Source organism: Lactuca sativa, chromosome 8 (genome assembly GCF_002870075.4).
Source record: "Lactuca sativa cultivar Salinas chromosome 8, Lsat_Salinas_v11, whole genome shotgun sequence".
In the NCBI taxonomy this organism is placed as follows: domain Eukaryota; kingdom Viridiplantae; phylum Streptophyta; class Magnoliopsida; order Asterales; family Asteraceae; genus Lactuca; species Lactuca sativa.
Genome location: NC_056630.2, coordinates 5,031,000 through 5,046,720, shown reverse-complemented (window position 1 = coordinate 5,046,720; position 15,721 = coordinate 5,031,000). Strand labels below are relative to the sequence as shown.

The window sequence follows — 15,721 nt, the reverse complement described above, 5'->3', positions numbered from 1 at the left end:
ATTGTCCAATTGGACAATTTGGATTGGACTATTTGGTTTGGATATTTGGATTTTTGGATTGGTTTTCATCAAATCCGAATTATTATTTTGGATTTCGGATTGGTTTTGGTTTATAAAATAAGAACCGAATAGTCCAAAAAAACCGAATAAACATTTATTATTTATTTATTTATAACATATATATCTATAGTTATTTATTAATTTTGTAATTTATTTTTTGAAATAGGTTTAAAACGTTTCATCCGATAAAAAACATTAATATGCATTTTCTCTCAAAAGTTTTCTATTTATAAAATATTTAACTATAATATATCTTCGTAGTAATTCTTGATAAATTTCAAATCACAAGTAAATAATTAGTTTTTGTTTCTTGTGTAAAGTTGATAATATTATAATTATTTGTCGTTTCAAAGTGTTTCGGTTTTTGAAAACCGAATTATAAAAACCGATCCAACCGAATTGTAATTGGATTGGATCGGATCAGATCGGATTTGAATTTAGTTTGGACTATTTGGATCCATGTTTTGAAAACCGAAATCAATTTGGATTCACTTGATTGGATCGGATCAAACCGATCCATCCAAACGAACACCCCTATGTATTTTATATCTACAAAATGTGTTGGGTAAAACATGGGTAGATTAGAGGTGAGATAAATGATGAGCGAAGAAAGATGAGATGAATGAAGAACGATGATATATGAGTGATAAAATATGGTGCGAAGCGATAACCTAAGCGTTGAGCCAAAGCGATGAGCCAAAACGATGAGCCAAACGATGACCCAAGCGATGGCCCCGTTATCTAGTAGAGTATGGATGACAACCACAGACTATTCTAGACAGTCTAGTGGAACACTAGCAGGCTCGCAGCCTGTAGGTGTTGTGAACGATGTGTTCACCCGGTGTACTCTAAAAACCCATTAACAGGTATTGCGAGTGGACTCTTGAAAACGATACTGTCAATAAACGAGATAAACCCTGGCGACTATGCAGACTTAATGCCGATTCCTTAGGATACTCCTTAGGAATGAACGAACGAGGAATATCTGAATCTTAGGGTAGATCTTTAAGAGTAAAGAAGATAATGAGGATGGGTAATTGGGTTGATTGCTTGATGTTTAACATAATAATTATATTATTGTGGGTTGAAAACCCTATGTACTCACCAGGTTTCTCAACCTGACCCACTCAGTTTAGTTATATCACAGGTGTTGATATGAAGTCACATTACATTGAGAGATTAAGGAGATATAAATCACTAGTGATAATGAATGTAAGTTCTGTTTATACTTATGTTACTGTATTGACGATGACATCCCAAATGTTTTAAAATGAATAAAAATACTTTTCTTCGAAAATGCTTTGATAATGTATTTATCATGCTTTACTGGGAACAAATTCCGGAATATTTTTATTAAAAGAGGTACTCTGATTTTTATAAGACATAAACAAAATCGGTCTTTTTTTGGCCGTGAAAATGAGGATGTCACAATAACCACCTTTGATGAGGTGTTGATGTCGGATGAATCAGACCGGAAATCAACCCCCCTTTCCCGCGATTTTTTCAACCACGGACGACAGTTTTAGTAATTGCTCTTAGAATAAAGTGTGTATTAGTCTTAGACCATAAAGTTGTAATTTGTTTATTTATATATTTATTTTTGAATGGGTAAATATAAGTTACTGGTAATTTCATTTATACCAGACTTAAATACCATGATCTCATAGCATGGACAAACACCACACCACACCTGATATCATTGGATAGAAATTATTAATTTTTTTAACAAAGTATATAATAAAAAAAATTAAAACTTAAGTAAAATATGTGTCATTGAATTTGTAGAAAAGATAATTGAATTAGTAGAAAAGATAATGATAATATAACTGAATAACTAACAAACAGCATGATTTCATATATTTTCCTAAGAGAAAAAAACAATAGCATTCGATTTAACGAAATTCTAGAAGCTTTAGGGTGAGATAGATTAAATTTATAAATTCACGGAATTTCAAGGGTAACAAAATAAAAAATACGGTAATAGGTGATTAAAATTGAAAACGTTTAACGGTATAGCAAATGTTTATAAATTCACGAAATTTCAAGGGTAAAAAGCAAAAGAAAAAAAAAAAGGGTAAGAGTCATAAAAGTTCGAAAACGCCGTTGCCGGGGATCGAACCCGGGTCACCCGCGTGACAGGCGGGAATACTTACCACTATACTACAACGACAAGCTGATGATGAGAATAGCCATTATAAGAATATTATACAAAAGGATTTATATAACTTTAACTAAATTTTTACTCGCGATAACTGAAACACATTGATGATTTGTTGTATACTTGTATTTCGTACGTCTTTCTAAGTTGATATTACTTTCTAGTGTTTAGTTATTTCGTTATATGTAAATCATGTTTAGGATTTTATTTAAAAACTTAATGTTTTTTTTTTTTTTTAAAGTTAATAAGTCAAAAAAAGTGTTTGATAATATGAATTTGATTTTTAAAATAACTTTCCATCAAACCTTTAAAAATAAGATTTCAATGAGTTAAGATTTCTAACTTTTAAAATCTTTTTATAAATTTTTGTACACTTTTAAAGAAACAATTTATTGACAAGCTTAGAATTTCCAAAAAAATTTTTTATTGACTTGTTGACTTTTCCAACCACAACAACTAATCTAAACACTTTTTTAAAAATTCATTTTCTCACCACCATAAGTCAATAAATCATTTTGAAGTTTAAAATAAAATTTCAAACACCCACTTAGTTAAATTGGTAATAACTTTTTTTATAGTGGGTTACTATGGACTATGTTTCCAACATAAAATAGTGTCCGATACCTCTATAAAATCGATTACCACTAATAAGAAAAAAATATTTGACCATGCATTATAAATGGAAAATTGTTATTTTTTTCTGAACTGGTGAACCTGAAACCGAATGGTGAAACAGCCGATGAACACAAATTTGAACCGATCGATTTTGGGTTAGGTTGGGTTCTAATTTTCTAAAAACTAATAGACTTGGTTAGAGATTGAACAACCAAACCTACTCATGCTCATCTCTAGCATTACCTATATAATACGAATCTGATGTGCTATTTCATATTGGCATTATCTATGCATGATGGATGTGATGTCACATCGTTGAGGGATGAAATTGCTAAACTCTCTAAAAGTCTCATGAAGTATGATTGTTCACGGCCAAAATAAACACAATAGTAAGAATTGAACTAGGTTTATGTATGATATATATATATATATATATATATATATATATATATATATATATATATATATATATATATATGATACTTAATGCCTGGTTTATTAAAAAACATGGTTAATTCATTACTTTAATTCACAACTCACAAGGTAGATATAAGTAGTAATCAATATGAAATGTTCAAGTTTCTCTTATTTGAATATCAAATTCTCATGTCTAATATTAAAATGTAGGGCTAGTATGATGACATCTCATTTTTTCTATATAGATAACGCCTTGATTTTAGGCAACTGGTATGAAGAAAATATTTGGAAATTTGTGTGTATTATCTAATGCTTTTATCTTACCATGGGCCTTAAAATTAATATGCAAAAGTCTAATCTTCTTGGTGTCGGTGTCAATTTTGCTAGTACACAGTCTCTTGCAGCTATAACCGAGTGCTCCACTCAGTTGCCTTTCCTTTATTTGGGTCTTTAGGTGGGTGATAAGATTATGTAATTAGCTTCTTAAAGGAGGTGAATAGCTGGTTTCAAGGTCGTTTTTCAAACAGGAAAGTCAAGTTACTCTTTGGTGGAAACAAATTGACCTTATTGAAAACATTTTCCAGAAGCCTTGATATTTATTACATGTCGATATTTAAAATGCCCATTGGTGTTGTGCAATTATTAAAGTCATATAGAGAAAAGTCTTTTAGGTGAGGATACTCAAGAGAGAAAAATAAGTTGGGTAAAATGGAATGTCATTCTTAATTCGAAAGAGAATGACAACTTGGACATGAGCAATGTATCAACTTTTAACTCAACTTTGCTCTATAAATCTTGACATGGTCATTTGGGTGGGTTTGTTGTGTCTGGGAAGCATAGAGGTAGGAAAAATACTTAAGATGGAATTATTGGTTCTATAAATTAATTACATGAAGGTAACATGATTCTAGAGATTGTGATGACTAGAGTTGTTGGTGATGGGTTGAATACCAGGTCGTGGTTGGATAACATGTGTCAAAGTGAGCCATTTTCAGAAAAAGTTTCATAGGCTTTTTGCACATGCGATGAATAAAGAGGCAGTAGTTCGGGAGTATTGGGTCTTGTAGCACTAACAGTATACTTGGTGTAGATATATCAGAGGTGGATCTGAGTGTGAGAAACTCTTGGGTATGGTAAATTTATTAGCGTATGGTCGTTTCACTATTTAAAGGCCTTAAGTCCCTTGGCTGGCCTCCTTATCAGCCTCATCTGTCAAGAAACCCTAAAATCAAGTATCATCTTCCATTGTTGAGTGTGTAAACTTGTAGAGAACTTGGGTGTTCATTTTTGGTGCATTTTGAAGGAGCTAAAGAAAGTAGGAGTTGCTTAGCTTGAAGAAGAGGTCTTGTATCCAAAACCACCATCTTATTTTCCATGTTTTTGAGGTATCAAGTTCTCTCCTTGCTTGTTAGTTGCTTAGATCTTTTCTTGGGTTAGATTGTATGCTTTTAGCCATGGTTGGGTGGATGTTGGGGATTAGGACGTCCCAATTTCTTATTCTTTCAGATCTAACATCTACATGAAGTTTTTTGGCATAAAGGTGCCAACTTTATGGGTTTCATTTTAGTCGAGATCTGAGTTCTGGAACTCTTGGATTTGTTGAAAACAACTTAATGCATTAAGTTTTTGGACTTTAGGCGAACATGGTGAGTCTGTTGGCAAACTCAGCGTGTTGGCTTGGTTTTTCCTCGATCTAAAGTTGATAAAGAAACACGTCGAGTTTATTAGTGCACTCGACGTGTTGGGTCAACATGGACTGTTGACCTTGACTTTGACTTTGACTTTTGCAGTTGACCAGGGTTAACCATTAGACCTTTTGGATTTGGGCCTTATTGGGCCTTGTGGTGTCATTGCGGGTTTGGGCTATCGTGTGGGCTTGTATTGCTTGGGTTTTGTGGGACCAACTGATAATATATGTTTTGGATTAAGAAAGGTTAATGGGCTTTAGAGTAAGGCCTATGTAAGGGTTTGGGCCCAATTTGGAAAATTGGGCCATTATTAGGTTTTTGATGATTATTGGTTTTAGGGAATTGATGATTGTGAGTTTGGGGCTTAGTCTTGGGCCAACTAGGCAAAGGGGTAAAATGGTCGTTTTACCCCATTTATGTGTGGAGTATTGGATTTGGTTTGGAACCCAATTGTTAAGTGGGTGTTATTTGTTTGATAGCGCGAGGATTCTAGCGGATCAATAGTTAGAGATCTATTTGTGGGTTCATCTGTCAAGGTGAGTCTCCTCACTGGGTTTAGTGGGTTGAAGGCACCAATGTCGGCCCATAGTTTATTATGTTAGGATGCTAGTTGTCTGCGTGACTCTTGCATGTGTACATATTAGTATGTATGCTAGGTGGGGCCCGATGGTTATTTTGTATGCTAGTAACAGGTTATGCATTTATGATTTATATGTGGGTGGGACCCGATGATTGTATAGTATGCTATTATCTTTGTGATTCTTGCATGTGTTGAATGTTTATATGATTATATGGTTATGTGAGTGTGGGCGGGGCCCCTTATGCGAGTGTGGGCGGGGCCTGTTATGTGCTTAGTTATGTTTGGTATGTGGTATTTGGGGAACTCACTAAGATTTGTGCTTATAGTTTGTGGCTTATGGTTTCAGGAACTTCCGGTTCGAAAAGGAAGGGTCCGACTTGATTGCAGCGCATCCACCCATGTTTTCCGCAATATGTGATTTTGGGAATGAACTCTGATAATTGTTTTAATTTGAAATTCTTTTAAATATGTGGATAAAAATTACATATGTGTTTTGATTATAATAAAGATGAAAATTTTACCCTATGATTTTCGGGATGTTACAAGTTGGTATCAGATCCTTGGCTTGAGGGATTCGGGCATCCTCTCGGGTGTGCCTGAACTCAAATTGAGGGTTTGGTGAATTTTTTTATAAAATGAACATTTAATTAAAAAGGAATTTCTAATCAAAGAAAGGGGTGTGATGCATGAAATCAGCCGAGCTCAAGTAAGTGGTTCCCAAAACACCAATACATGTTTACTACGTTATATGATATGATTATGTGAATTGCATTCTAGATTAGGGCTAAGGATCTACTCAGTATTATATGATAGGAGAGATGCATTATATGCCTGATTGTATGAGCTTTTAGAATTGCCTGTTAGTATGGTTTTCAGATTAGTGGATAGAATGACTTAATTAGTGTATGTTGGTTAGATTTTTCCGTTGCATGAATGTTGCTTGCTTTGTGCTTTGTGGGATTCTTAGTAATGTGGATCAACTACTAAGGTGCTGTTTGATTTTCTGAAGCAAATGAAGTCTGCGGACCACCTCTGCAACCCTCTACAGTAGAAGAGGTGGACCAAACGGCTGCAGACTATAATAAGAAGAGTGTTTGTTTTTTTAACATCTGCATACTGCTGCAGATATTAAAAAATTAAAATAAACTAATTTTATAAACCGAAAATAGCTTTTTAATACGTAAAATTTAATAATGTATAACATTTCGGTAAAAATTAATGATATTTCAGTAAAAAAGAATGATATTTCAACAAAAAATAAAGATATTTTTGTAAAAAATAATGATATTTCATCAACAAATTATCATTATTGAATATAAAAAATGAAAAATAAATTCAATAAGAATAAACGAAAAAAAAAAGTGAAATAAAATTTTAATAACATATAATCAAATTTTCAGCAATAAAAAAAGAAGAAGAAGAGGTTGGAAGAGGCAGTACAAGTGTTGCGCCAAACAGAGCACGGGCAGAGGTTTTTGACTCAGAAGACTTCTAAAAAATAAACAGCTGCGAGATGAAAAGTGTTGCGCGTGTGCTGCGTCGCGCAACAGTAAGAGGTTTGAAGAGGTTTTTTCCAAAAAACAAACAACACCTAAGTGAATATGTTAAGTCATATGCAACACAGCTTAAATAATCTAAGGGTGATGGATTTGACCCTATTGCGCAACTCTCGTTTGACTCCAACTGTTCTAGGGTTGAGTCTTTTACTCGAAGGATTATCTGATCTTTATTACATATGACTATATTCATGAGGTAGTTGGTCGACATTGGTGATAGACTTTTAGCAGCTGAGGGTAGGGTGAGGGTGAGAACTTAGGAAAGCCTAGGGATTGCTTCAGTGGGTTTTGTTGTGCTAGGTTGTGAGTGTCTGGTATATGGATTTGAGAATGTGACTTAGAGGATTCGGGAGGATTCTTAAGGAAAATATGGATATGTGTGGAAGGTAGTATTGGGCCCGTACTATAATCACAAGAACCATACTCAAGTCGGGGAGAGTCTTGGAGAATCTAAGAAGCTTGTGGGAAGAGGATTCTTAGGTATGATCTGATCATTTCATGTTGTATTTCAGTTTGGTGATGAGCACTCAGGGAGGAGGTTCTGGTTTTGGTTCCGACTCAAGTGCTGGTATTGATCCGATTAGCGGGCAGATGCGGGAGTTCATCTCATTGGAGATTACCTGCGATATTTTAGAGCAGACTCCTGTGATCCTTGGTTCAGTCAAGGATGGAATTTTAGAGCTATTAGATGGTCGTCTCTGGGCCTTTCGGGTCGAGGTCATATTGGGACAGTTGGGGGCTCATTTGGAGCCCAAAGCTTGTAGATCCCCAGGATCCTGTTGTCTGCTTTTGTCCTTTGGTATCGGAGGTGGGTTATGCACCATGTCTTCAGGGGATTCAACCACATGATTGGATTGCCACAAAGGTTTCTTAAGCCCTATGCGAGGAGTTAACCAACATAATAGGGTGTGTTAATGACAAATTGGTCGCCAGGTTCAAGGGTCGGACCTCGGTTGTTCAGGCGTATGATGGGTTAATCGGGGTAACCCGGGAGCAGGAGATTGGTTCGGATAGGAAGTTGGGGAAGAGAAAGCGGACTCATGTGTTGGATTAATGTCTAAGTCCATAACTATAATTGGTAAGACTTGACCCGACTCGGCATGGTCCATTTGGGTTGCATGGCATCGGGACAATTGGATAGACAAGATGAGGAAAAAGGATACTAGTGATTTATATTGATTTATTATAAGTTATAATATATTAAAATATAATCATATTATTTAATTAGTATTGATCAATAATTAATTTGGAATTAATTAAGTGATCAAAAGGAACTAATTAAATATGAACTCTTAGATATATATATATATATATATATATATATATATATATATATATGTGTGTGTGTGTGTGTGTGTGTGTGTGTGTGTGTGATGGACCAAGTTCATTTAGGTTGGGCTAAGCTTTCATGGATAGTCCATGGAGTGTTTAACCCATGGATCATAAGAAATGAAAGGTCATGGGTATTAGGGTTTAACCCTAATCTCCACACTATATAAATATGTCCTTGGTTGGTGAAATTGGCAATAGTGTAGGTACATTAAGAGGGATAGCCGATTTCACTAGAGAGAACCAAAGTATCCTTATTCTCAAGGTTATTCCAAGTGTTCATGGTGTTGTGTGAACCATTTGAGGTGTCACACTTGGGGCACTAGGCACTCAAGCTTCATGAAGACAAGCTACATCAACAAGGTATGTCTTCTAACTTGTTTTATTACCCAAGTGTCAAAGATTGTATGCTAGATAGGGTAATACCTTGGAATATTCATATTTGCATGTATAATAGAGAAAACATAGATCCAAGGTATTTAGGGTTGCATGTACACAATAGGAGTGTTAGAATGCTCAAAACCCAACAGTGGTATCAGAGACATGGGTTGTTTTCTGTTATATTCATGCAAATGTTTGATTTTCAAAGTTGAAAAAAAAAAGAAAAAAAACATGAAGTTTGTCAAATTTTAAGATAATTACTTGTTTTGTGAAAAACTAATTATTTGTAAAATTTGAATCATTTGCTATATGAGTTGAATTAGGTCAAATTTTTAGTAAAAGATAAAATGATATGATTATTTTATTAGTTTTAAAAGTTTGATCTAAATGTTTTAAGGAGTTACAAATTTTGTCATAAAATTTTGGAGCTCAAAAAGTTTTTTTTTTAAGTTGTGATCTTATGTGTTTTGAAACCTCCATAAGTTATGGATATGAAAAGGTTTAAAAAAAATTGATTCAAAGCTTTTATGGAGTTACAAAATTTGGTGTTAATGTTTTAAAGAATTCCATAATTTATTCTTAAGTTATGGAACATGAAAAGTTTCATCATTAAACAAACATTAAACTCAATAAGTTATGGAATCCAAAAGTTTTTTTTTTTTGAATTATCTTGATCTTATGAGTTGATTTAGATTGATAGAAAATTATGTGATAATATGTTTTCAATCCATTTTAATCTAAGAGTTGATTTTAAAATGTGTTTTTGTAACTTGTCCTCAAGTTACATGAAAAGTCACATTTAAGTTTCTTAAAACTCATAAAAATTGTCATAAGTTACAAAATGAAGAGTCTTGTCCTCATTAAATGATTTTATGATTCCATAACTTGTCCTCGAGTTATGGAGGTTCAAGAGTCTCTTCATTAAATAATAAAAAAAAATGTGTAACCTTAATTAAACCCATAAGTTATGAATAAGGAAGAGTCACATTCTTTAATGGTTTAAAGTCTTCCATAATTTGTCCTCATGTTATGGAATTTGAAGAGTTCTTTAGTTAAAACTACTTTAAACACATAAGTTATAGAACTAATTAGTTTTGAATAGTTCAAAACTTGCCCTCAAGTTTTGAAATTTATAAAGTTTTCCTCGTGAATACTTTAATTACAAGTTAAGCCCTTAGAATTTTAAAAGTTAAAATTCAACCCTTTTACTTTATAATATTATAAGTTAATAATATATATATATATATATATATATATATATATATATATATATATATATATATATATATATATATATATATATAAGAGTAAAGTAGTCTTACCATTAGTAGGCCTCATTCACGAAGCCGGTCTATAAGGGGGGTATAAGACAATGTTTTGAAAACCGGACCGGAGACTGAACCGGTCGAGCTACCGGTTCGATGGTTCAATTGGTCCGACCGATCTCAAAAACCGGATATATATATATATATATATATATATATATATATACTAACTTATAAAAGAAATCATACTATTCCTATAAATAGATCCAATAAAATAATATTATTTTTTTAAGACGTTCAACTCTCTAAGTGTAAAGTACAACTAATCATGAATAAAATAATATTAAATTTTAATCTGATTACCTTTGAAATCTTATCTATTCCAAAAATTTGACCCGATCTCTTATCCAATTAAAATAAAACAAATAATCCATTATATAGGCCCTTTTATTTGTAATTTTTTAAGCTTTATTTATTGTTTATGCCTTTAATCGAAATTGATCAGTCAGTTGTAAAGTCAAATACTTTATTTAATATTAAGAAAAAATATCTATGTATGATTTATGACTAATAGAAAATTAGTATTCCATTTGTTATTCATGTTCCATGAAATATGGTTGTATTAATTTTATTATTTTTCGGTTTAAAACTTTAGATATTAAAGTGGATAATAGGATATATCCGTTTAGACTTACCTGTATCAAGCAAACCGAGTTGTTAAGATTAACTTTGATTCTCCCTTTTATTAACTTTATCAATACCAATAAAGGTATAAGCAAGTCACTTCGTATGGATGTGTCCTGATTTCTAAAATGAAGGACTATAAACGTACACTACACACCAAAATATTTATTTTCTTTTGTATTGCGAGGGTTACATTCATTTGTTGCCGTAAAACCGATCGATAACAATATGCATATGTTTTGTGTTACTTGAAATCTAACTTGTTTCTGTATAGAACTTATTGCCGAATGAGAAACTATTTTTCGCCGCCGCTTTGCGCGGGTTTACGGCTAGTATATATATATATATATATATATATATATATATATATATATATATATATATATATATATATATATATATATATATATATATATATAGGGTTAGGTTCATGTGAGACCACTTGATTTTGTGAGACGGGAAGACCAAATCTTGACCACTCATCCTAAATAATCAAAGGCTAATATTAATTCAGATTAAACCATAAAATAGGCGGTGGCAATTTTGTAACTTAATGGAACTTTGGGATTAGATCAAGACACGGAGGGGCATTAATGGAATTTTGCATTCTTTTTCTTTCAACACACAAAAACAAACACCCGGTACGAACCCTAAAACCCATTTGATCCAAATCGCGATCATCGTTCTGCTTCCAAAATCTCGATCAACGTTCTGCTTCCAAATCTCGATCATTGTTTCAGACTCTAATTCTGATTATACCTGAAATTCATCTTCCGATTATTACACGAAAACCACTCGATAATCAACTAGAACATTAAAAACATTTCGATTTTGAATTTGATATCGAATCAAATGGCTCATTCTACAGATTCTGATTCTGATTTTGTATCAACAGCTCTTCCAAGTAAGTATAATACTACAAACCTCTTGTTCTTACACAATAAACCTATCTGTTCTTATTATAGAAAGTTTTTTCACTTTAAATCGTGTTGTGTATTCAATAAATGTGTAATAATCGAGATAGTTCACTAACTATTTATATTTCGAAGTCAGTATGTAAAGGAATATAGCATTATAAAGCATACAATCTAAACCTAAATCTCAGTGTGTGATTTATATAGAGTCTATGTATCTAAATGTTAACTCTACAGAGTGTTCTAATTATTCCCCCATTTCATTTGATCTAAATATTCTTAATCAAAATCAACAAAGATGTTATGTTATTCTAACTAATTGTTCATCATTTAATTAGATTTAGATCCATAAATTGTCTAATACTATAGATTTTGGTAACACAAATCTCTTATTATGATTGTAGTATATTGTTTAGCCAAAAAAAATCTTTGTATTCTAGTGAATTTTATGTTGATTGATAAATAGAAATTTGTTGTTATGTATTTATAGAACTGTGACAGATTATATATCATAAACTAATATGAATTCTAATGGAATTTGATGTTATTGATGCAGCTAAAAAAGTGCAAACAAATGCAACTGTAAGAAAAACAGGGAAAGAAATCTATATTGATATAGGTATAAATTGTGATTACTTTTAGATTATATATTATAATTGCTTTTATTAACCTCTAAATGCTTTTAATAAATATTCTAATTGTTTTTATTTGATAATTTTCTTCATACAGATTCAACAAGTCAAGATAGGGTTAAAAAAGGTATGAACACCCTTTCTTTCAAATAATTCATAAAAAAAACAAATGTTTGGATTTATTTTTCTAATTGATTTTAATTGTAAATCAAAAGAAAAAGAAGACAAACTTTATGTTGATTGATAAATATAAATTTGTTGTTATGTATTTATAAATCTATGACCATATTATATATCATAAACTAATATATTCTAATTGATTTATTTTTCTAAGTTAGTTATTCTGAATATTCTAATTTTGTTTTATCATGTATTCTAATTGATTTTAATTGTTAAATTTCATGACAAAAGATTTGTAAATTCTAATGGAATTTGATGTTATTGATGCAGCTAAAAAAGTGCAAACAAATGCAACTGTAAGAAAAACAGGAAAAGAAATCTATATTGATATATGTATAAATTGTGATTACTTTTAGATTAAATATTATAATTGCTTTTATTAACCTCTAAATGCTTTTAATAAATATTCTAATTGTTTTTATTTGATAATTTTCTTCATACAGATTCAGCGAGTCAAGATAGGGTTAAAAAAGGTATGAACATACTTTCTTTCAAATAATTCATAAAAAAAAAACAAATGTTTGGATTTATTTTTCTAACTTTGTTTTATCATATATTCTAATTGATTTTAATTCTTAAATTTCATGATAAAAGATTTGCAAATTGTAAATCAAAAGAAAAAGAAGGCAGATGAAGGAAAATCAAAGAAAAAAAACAAAAAAAAAACGTTGTTACTTCTGAAAGCGACTCCGATTCTTCTTCTGATTCATCCTCACATCATAGAAAAAGAATTAAAAAAGGTATCAACAATCATTCTTTAAAACACTTATTCTAATTTTCAATCACAAAATAAATTTTTTGGATTTATTTTTTTTGGTTGATTATTATGAACATTCAAGTTGATTAAAATAAATATTCTAATTTATTTCAATTTTTAAATTTCTTCATACAGCTAAAAATACAAAAAAGAAGAAAATACTTGAAAAGAAAAAAAGACACTATGTTTCAGATTCTTCATCTTTACAGTCAGAGACATCCACAACAGATAGTGATGAATATGGTAAAATATGTTGTCTTTTATAATATATATGTTGACATACAATAAAAGTATATTATATTTTTCTAATAGAATAATTATTGATGCAGATAAAGTAAATAAAAAGAAAAAAAGAAAAGTCAAAAAACATTTCAAGCGCCACAAGAAATTAATCCATAATGATGTGAAGCACAAAAAGAAAAAAACATGTTTCTGATTCTTCAACAGAATCAGAGACAGAATCATACACACATTCAACGGGTAAAATAATCTAAACTTTTTTTTTTCATGAAATATGATTTTATACTTTACAATTCCAATATTATGGAACAATATAAATATTAGAGTGTTTCGAAGAATATTTTTTATAGACTATGTTTGACATGAATTACTTATGACATGAATTACTTATGGATCATAATTGAATTACTTATGGATCATAATATATATGTTGACATACAATAAAAGTATATTATATTTTGATGTGAAAGTATTTTTCTATTGTTTATTGATGTGAAAGTATGTTTCTATGATATTACACATTCTATATATTATTATATCATAAATCATGTTATACTTGATTTTTTTGTTGTTTTACTTAGCTGATATACGATTTTGCAAACATTTGAGTTTAATTTTTTATAAATAATATAACTTGAATAAATATCTACATTTTACTTGGATGATATAGTATTTTTGGATTAAATTCCGTAGAATATTCTGATATAATAAGTCTATATGTATAATATTCTGTTTGGAATATTACTTTGTAATTAAATGAAATATGATTTTTGGATTTTTGTGGGGTTACTAACATCTATGACTGATGTAATGAATTAGATGATGAATCTTATGAAGAAATCTATGTAAAAAAGAGAACCGATGATAGAAAATATGTTGAAGGAGTGACAAAGATTAAAGAAGCAAAAAGGAAGAAGAATAATAGGGACAATCGTGCAGCAGTAAAGAAACAAAAAACCGTGAAAGAGCAAAAGACTGTGAAAGATATATTGAAGGAGTTGCCTTCAATAAACACTAGATCAACACCTGGATTGATGACAGATGCTGTAAGTTCTTTGACATCAGAACAAAAAGATTAGGTGAAACGGATGGGATTTAAAGCCTTTTTGAAGATCAACATTAAGAGTATTCCCTTAAAACTTTGCCATTTTGTGCTTAAGCATTACGATGAAGGCACAAACAGTATTCTGATTAAAGGAAAAAGAATAAAGATCACAAAGGAAAAAATTCATAAAGTGTTTGGTTTACCCAAAAGTGGAAAAAGCTTATTTGATTTGCACAAGGTTAGTGAAGATCATCAAGTGTTTAATGGATGGATGAAGGAACTTGAAGGTGGAAAGGCAAATGCAACAAACTACAAGAAGATTATTCAAAAATCCGAACAAGTGGATATGAATTTCAAGCTGGGTTTCATAGCTTTATTTGTTAATACGTTTGCAGAATCCATTCCTATGGGGACAAACAACTTAGTTCCAGTTAGAGCACTTGTTGAAGTAGATGACATTTCTAAAATCGATTGGTGTGCATATTTGTTGTACTGTGTGAAAAATTCAAAAGGGAGATGGCATCCAGACAACCCCAAGTGTTATTATATAGGCCCGATGTTGTTGCTATTGGTATGTTTTTTCATATACTTATTTTTTTTTCTTAAAAATGGATATCTAATATGATGTTGAAATAATGCAGCTAATTTACTGTGATGAAATTGAATGCAAGCTCCAAAAAATAGAACGTAAAACACCATTAGTTACGATGTGGACAGCAGATAAGTTGAAGGAAAGACAATCTTTTGAGATTGAAGCTGGTGGATTTGGGGTTGGGAATCTAATTGAAGAAAGTTCAAATTTAGAACTTGAGAAGAATGAAAATCAGGTGAATGAGAATCAGGACATGCGTATTGAGGTATATTTTAAATAGAATATATTATTAAATTATGTTTTAGAATATATTTTAATTATATCCTAACTTAATATAAGAAAAATATTCTAATGTCTTTTTTCCCAGGAATATGAAGAAAAGTATGAAAAAATTTTCAACAATGTCTCAACTGAAAAGAATGATATGGAAGATATTATTTTTCATTGTCTATCGAAGTTCCCTGAAGACAATAAAACGAAGGAGATGATAAGAAAGTTTAGAGACATATTTTCAACTGCACTTTTTACTAGTCGAGAGAAATCAGAAACTATTAAGGAGAGAACTGAAGTCAAATCAGATAGAGATGAAGAGCTTAATAAAACAAACATTTCTGATTCTGATGATGAT

General features: G+C 31.1%; 1 non-coding gene across 1 annotated transcript; it reads right to left on the bottom strand.

The window, feature by feature from the left end:
- Positions 1–2,158: 2,158 nt before the first annotated feature.
- TRNAD-GUC (transfer RNA aspartic acid (anticodon GUC)) lies at positions 2,159–2,230 on the bottom strand. The gene has a single exon. It is a non-coding gene; the product is annotated as a tRNA-Asp (tRNA).
- Between the last annotated feature and the right edge of the window lie 13,491 nt (positions 2,231–15,721).